Source organism: Eufriesea mexicana, unplaced genomic scaffold (assembly GCF_001483705.2).
Source record: "Eufriesea mexicana isolate 0111107269 unplaced genomic scaffold, ASM148370v2 scaffold2314, whole genome shotgun sequence".
NCBI lineage: Eukaryota > Metazoa > Arthropoda > Insecta > Hymenoptera > Apidae > Eufriesea > Eufriesea mexicana.
This window is the reverse complement of record NW_016910386.1, coordinates 119,803-127,031: the sequence shown is the minus strand read 5'-3', so window position 1 is coordinate 127,031 and position 7,229 is coordinate 119,803.

The window sequence follows — 7,229 nt, the reverse complement described above, 5'->3', positions numbered from 1 at the left end:
CATATCGTAACATAACCAAACGTAACAGAACACAAGGTAACATAACGAGACCACCGTTGCTGTCCTGTCCAAGCCTAGCAGAGCATATTAGAGCACGGTAGAGCGCGGAAGTCCAACGAATTGCTGTGTATAGCACAAAAGTCGAAGCTATCCTATCCAAACCAAACCATACCTTACCTAACGGAATCCAGCAAAGCTCCACCTAACGTGCGACGACCACCATTCCTGGCATCTCCGGAGACAAGCAGAGCGTGAGAGGGCAAACTAGAGCGCCAAAGTCCATAGAAGAGCAGAGTGTAGAAAAAGAAGTCAACGCCAACCCGGACTAACATAACATAACCTAACCTAACTAAACGCAATCGAACCCAACCTAACGTGCCGAGACCACTACTGCTGGCCTCCCCATAGCCTAGCAGAATATACTAGTGAACCGTAGGGCGCATAAGTCCACCGAACAGCAGTGTACGGCACAAAAGTCAAAGATATCCTATCCTAACCTAACCGAACGTAACACAAGCAGACGTATCTTAAACCAACCTGAAGTGTCACGAAGTCTACTGCGGGCCTCGCGATAGCTAAGCAGAGTATAGCAGAGCGATGTAGATCGCTGAAATCGTACGAATAGCAGTGCATAGCAAAAAAGTAAGAAGTATCCTAACCTGGTCTGACGTAACCTAGCCTAATGAAACGAATTCAATGCTACCCAACGTGCCTAGCCCACAATTCCTGTCCTCCCCACCGCCAAGCAAGGCACATTACTAGCGAGTAGAACTTAGGGGTGCATAGACTGGCAGAGCATGGCACGAAGATCACAGATTTCCTAACATAACCCAAACAAACCTAACCTAACCAAGCGCAATATGACACATTCTAACGCGCCACAGCCACTTTTCAAAGAACTCCCAGATGATAGCAGGTAATGTTAGATCGCAGTGGATCGCAGAAATCAGCTGAATAGCAACGCATAGCACAAAAGCCGAAGGCATCCGTACCAACCTTAACCAAGCATGACCTAACCAAACGAAACCAGATAGACCAACCGTGCCACGACCACTATTGTTGCCCTCCCCAGAGTCAAGCTGGTCATACCAGAGCACAGTTGAGCCCAAAAATCCACCGAGTAGCAGTGTATAAAGCAAAAGACAAAGCCATCCCAGCCAAACGTAACATAACCTGGCCAAACCAAACTTAACCCAGCACAGCCTAACGTGCCTGTGCCACTATTGCTGACCTACCCAGAGAAAGCCAGAACATATTAGAGCACAGTAGAGCGCAGAAATCCACCGGATAGCAGTGTATAGCGCACGAGTCAAAGATAACCCATCCTAACCTAACAAAACATAACATAGCCGAACGTAACATAACTCTACGTAACGTGCCGAGACCTCTATCGCTGGCGTACCGAGAGTCGAGGAGAGTATAGTGGAGCTAAGAGGATTGCAGAAAGCCACTTAATGGCAGTGTATAGCACAAAAGTCAAAGCTGTCCTCTCCCAACCTGACCAAGCGTAACATAACCAGACGCAACATAACTGAGACAAGCGTGCCCAGGTCAATACTGCTGTCCTACACATAGTCAAGCAGAATATACTAGAGCACAGTATAGCGCAGAAGGCCACCGTATATCAGTGTATAGCACAAAAGTGAAAGTCACCCTAACCAAACTTAACCTAACATTACCTGTCCAAACGTAACATAACCAAACGTGCGACGACCACTATTTCTGGCCTCCCCACAGACAAGCAGATGCTAGCAGAGCAATGCGGAGCGCAAATATCGACGGATATAGAACAAAAGCCACAGCTACACTGACCAAACCAAACCAAACCTAGCCAAGCAATACGTAACGTAACTCAACCTAACGTGCCGTGGCCAGTATTGCTGGCGTTCCGAGAGCCAAGCAGAACATGTTACAGGAGAGTAGAGCGCAGGAGTCCATACAAACGCAGTGTATAGAACAAAAGTCGGCGAGACCCTTTCCCATCATAGCCAAACGTAACATAACCGAACATTGCTTATCTCAACCTATCGCGCCGAGGGTACTGTTGCTTGCATCACCAGAGCCAAGCAGAATATACTAGGGCACAGTAGATAGCAGTAATCCTCCGAATAGCGGTGTATAGCATAAAGGTCAAAGCAACACTCTCCTAACCTTACCAAGAGTGGCACAGACGAACGTTGCCTACCATAACCTAACGTGCCGGGACTACAGTTCCTGGCCTCCCGAAAACGAAGAAAAGCATACCAGAGCACAGCAGAACGCAGAAATCTGCAGAACAACAGTCTATACCACGAAATTGGAATCTATCCAAACCTAACCCAAGCTAATTTAACGTAGCCGAACGTGGCCTATCTAAAACTAACTGGCCGAGATCACTATTAGCAGCCTCCGCAGGCTCGAGCCGCGTACTGTAGAGCAACGTAGTCCGTAGAAACACAGGGAATAGCAGTGTATAGCGCAAAAGTCAAAGCTATCATATCCTAACCTATCCAAACCCAATATAACGAAGCGCTACCTTATATAACCTTACGTGCCGAAACCACAATAGCTGGCATCCCCAGGGCAAAGCAGTGCATACTAGAACACAGCAGAGCACAGGAAGCCGCCAAATGGCAGTGTGTAACACAAAATTGCTGGCATCCCCAGGGCAAAGCAGTGCATACTAGAACACAGCAGAGCACAGAAAGCCGCCAAATGGCAGTGTGTAACACAAAAGTCAATGATACCTTATCCTAACCTGACCAAACCTAACCTAACCAAACGTAAAATATCCAAATCTCTATTGCTGGCCTTCCCAGAGCCAAGCGGATCAAATTAGAGCGCAGTAGAGCGCTGAACTCCACCGAACACCAGTGTCTAACGCAAATATTTAAGCCACCCTGACAAAACGTAGCATAACACAACCTAACCAAGCGTAATCAAACTCAGGATACCGTGCCGCGATAGCAATTGCTTGTCACCCAGAGTCGAACAGAGTATTGTAGAGCAATGAAGAGCGCAGAGATCCACCGAATATCAGTGTATAGCGCAAAAATCAAAGTTACCCTAGCCTAGCGTCTCCTAACCCACCTTAACCGTAAGTAGCCTAACTGAACGTAACGTTCCGAGAATAATGTGGCTGTACTCCCCGGAGACAAGCAGAGCATATTAGAGCAATGTGGAGCGCGGAAGTCCACCAAATAACAACGTATAGCTCAAAAGTCAAAAATATCCTAAGCTAACCTGACCCAACCTGACCACACTGAAGGTAGAATAACTGAATCTAACGAGCCGAGCCCCCAATTGCTGGCCGCCATAGGGCAAAGCAGAACATATCAGAGCAGAGTAGAATGCAGAAATCCACGGAATAGCAATGTATAACACTAAACTGAAAGCCATCCTAACCAAACGTAACCTAACAAAACCTATAGCGTCACGACCGCTATTTCCGGCCTCCCGGGAGTCGCGCAAAGTGTATTATAGGAATGGAGAGCGCAGAAGTCCACCGGAAGTAGTATACAGCACAAGAGACATACATATCCTGCCCTAACCTAGCCAAACGTAACATAACCGAACGTAACATATCGCATCATGACGTGTCTATACCATTACTGCTGACCTCCCTAAAGCCAAGCAGAATATACTAGAACACAACAGAGCACAGGAATCCGCCGCATTGAAGTGCAAAGCAGAGGAGTAGAAGATATTCTAATCTTCCCTGACCTAACCTAACATAACCAGGCGTAAGCAATCCCATCCCAAAGTTCCTAAGCACGTATTGCTGGACTCACCATCGCCAAGCAGGGCATATTTGGGGACAGTAGAGCGCAGAGGTCCACAGACTGGCAGCGCGTAGCACGAGATTCAGAGATATAGTTGCCGAACGCAAAGAAACGTAACTTAACCAAACGTAACATAACGCAACCTATCGGAGACGCTGCCACTATTTCTTGAATTTCCAGAGCAAAGCAGGAAATATTAGATCACAATAGAGCGCAGAAATCTGCCGAATGGCAGTGTACAGCAGAAGGGTCATAGTTGCCCTAGCCTAACATAACCGAACAAAATGAAGCCAAACGTAGCATAACACAACCTATCGTGCCTAGACCACTGTTGCTGACCTCCCCAGACCAAAGCAGAGTATACTAAAGCACATGAGATCGCAGGAGTCCGTCGCACTGATGTGCAAAGCGCAAAGTGAAAGATATCATAACCTGACCTGACATAACCTACAATAGCCGAACGAAGCCCAACGCAAAGTGACGTGCGGAGTCTACCATTGCTGGCATCCACAGCGCCAAGTAGAGCATATTAGAGGGCGGTACAGTGCAGAAATCGACCGAAAGCAGTATACAGCACAGAAGTCAAAGCTATTCTATCCTTACCTCTCATAACCTAGCCTAACCGAACGTAGCATATCTAAACGTAACGTGCCGAGAATACCATTGCTGGCCGCCCTAGAGCCAATCAGAGCATATTCTAGCAATGTGGAGACAAAAAATCCACCGAACGGCGGTGTATAGCATAGAAGTCTCAGCGTTCTTGTCCTAACCTAATCAATCGTAACGTAACCAAACGGTACCTATCCCAGACTAACGTGCCGAGATTACTATTGCTGGCCTCCCCAGAGACAAGCAGAAAATTCCAGAGCACAGGAGAGCGCAGAAGTCCACCGAGCAACAGTTTATACTATGAAAGTCAAAGAAATCCGGACATAACCCAAACATATATAATCTAACCTACTGTAGCCCAACCCAACTTAACGTTCCAAGACACTATTACTGGCCACCCACGTGTCGAGCAGAGTACAATAGAGCAATGTAGAGCGTAGAAATCCACCGAAAAGCGGTGCATGCACAAAAGTCGCAGCTTTCCTGTCCTTACCAATCCAAACGCAATATAGCCAAACGCAAAATATCTGAGCCGAACGTGCCGGGAGCACTACTGCTGGCCTCCCCATAGTCAAGCAGAGCACAATAGATCACAGCAGAGCGCAAGAAACATCGGTATAGCAGTAAACAGCTCAAAAGTCAAAGCTATCATATCCTAATCTGACCAAGCGTAACGTTACCAAGCGCGCCCTAACATAAGTTAACGTGCCAAGACCAGTATTGCTGGCCTCCATACAGCCAGGCAGAATATACCAGTGCACAGTAGAGCGCAGCAATTCACCGGAAGCAGCGTACAGCACAAAAGTCAAAGCTATCCTATCCAGACTTAACCTTACCTGACTTAACCGAACGTAACCTGACTCAACGAAACGTGCCACGGGTGCTATTGCTGGCCTCCCTAGAGGCAAACAGATGCCAGTAAAGCAATGCAGAGTGCAGATATCCACCGAATACCTGTGTATAGCGCAAAAGTCGGAACTACAATGTCCTATCCTAGCCAAACGTAACGTACCGAGCGTAACCAATCACGCCCTAATGTGCCGAGACGGCTACTACTGCGCTCTTCAGGGCCAAGCGGAGCACATTAGAGGAGGGTAGAGCGAAGGAGTCCAAAGAACCTCTGTGCATAGCAAAATAGTCCAAGCTACACTTGCTTAACATAGCCAAACGTGACAGAACCGAACGTAGCTTTACTCTACGTAACGTGCCGAGTACTCTGTTGCTTGCCTCCCGAGAGCCAAGCAGAATATGCTAGGGCGGAGTAGAGTGCAGTAATCCACCGTATGGCGGTGTATAGCACTAAAGTTGAAGCCATCCTTTCCTAACTTAACCAATCGTAACGCAGCCGAACGTAGCCTAACAGAGAGTAATGCGCCGAGACCACTACTGCCGGCCGTCCCAAAGCCAAGCAGGGCATATTAGAGTATAGTTGAATGCAGACATCCATCGCATAGCAGAGTATAGACAAGAGTAATGGCTATCCCTTCCTAACCTAACCAAATCTAACCAAGCCAAACGCAATCTAACTGAACCTATCGCGCCGCAACCACCGTTGCTGGCATACCCAGAGCCAAGAACGGCATACTAGAGGAGAGTATGGCGCAGAAATACAAAGGAAATCTGTGTACAGCGCAATAGTCGAAGTTAAATTATGCTAATGTAACCATACGCATTACAACCGAACGTAGCATATCTCCCACTAACTTTCCGAGACCACTACTGCTATCCTCCCCAGAGCCAAGCAGAATGCACTAGAACACAGCAGAGCGCAGTAATCCATCGTATAGCGCAAAAGTCGGAACTACAATGTCCTATCCTAGCCAAACGTAACGTACCGAGCGTAACCAATCACGCCCTAATGTGCCGAGACGGCTACTACTGCGCTCTTCAGGGCCAAGCGGAGCACATTAGAGGAGGGTAGAGCGAAGGAGTCCAAAGAACCTCTGTGCATAGCAAAATAGTCCAAGCTACACTTGCTTAACATAGCCAAACGTGACAGAACCGAACGTAGCTTTACTCTACGTAACGTGCCGAGTACTCTGTTGCTTGCCTCCCGAGAGCCAAGCAGAATATGCTAGGGCGGAGTAGAGTGCAGTAATCCACCGTATGGCGGTGTATAGCACTAAAGTTGAAGCCATCCTTTCCTAACTTAACCAATCGTAACGCAGCCGAACGTAGCCTAACAGAGAGTAATGCGCCGAGACCACTACTGCCGTCCTTCCCAAAGCCAAGCAGGGCATATTAGAGTATAGTTGAATGCAGACATCCATCGCATAGCAGAGTATAGACAAGAGTAATGGCTATCCCTTCCTAACCTAACCAAATCTAACCAAGCCAAACGCAATCTAACTGAACCTATCGCGCCGCAACCACCGTTGCTGGCATACCCAGAGCCAAGAACGGCATACTAGAGGAGAGTATGGCGCAGAAATACAAAGGAAATCTGTGTACAGCGCAATAGTCGAAGTTAAATTATGCTAATGTAACCATACGCATTACAACCGAACGTAGCATATCTCCCACTAACTTTCCGAGACCACTACTGCTATCCTCCCCAGAGCCAAGCAGAATGCACTAGAACACAGCAGAGCGCAGTAATCCATCGCAATGCAATGTATAGCACGTTAGTGTGAGATACCCAAACCAACATCTCCTAACCTAACATAACCGCACGTAGCATTACTCAACATAAGGTGCCGAGATTAGCATTGCTGGCCTCCACAGAGTCAGACAGGGCAAACTCGAGCTCAATAGAACGCAGAAGTCATCCGAATAGCTGTGCATAGCACACAGGTAAGGGCTATCCTGGCCAAACGTAGCCCAAGCTAACCTAAACGAACGTAACCTATCTCGTCATAT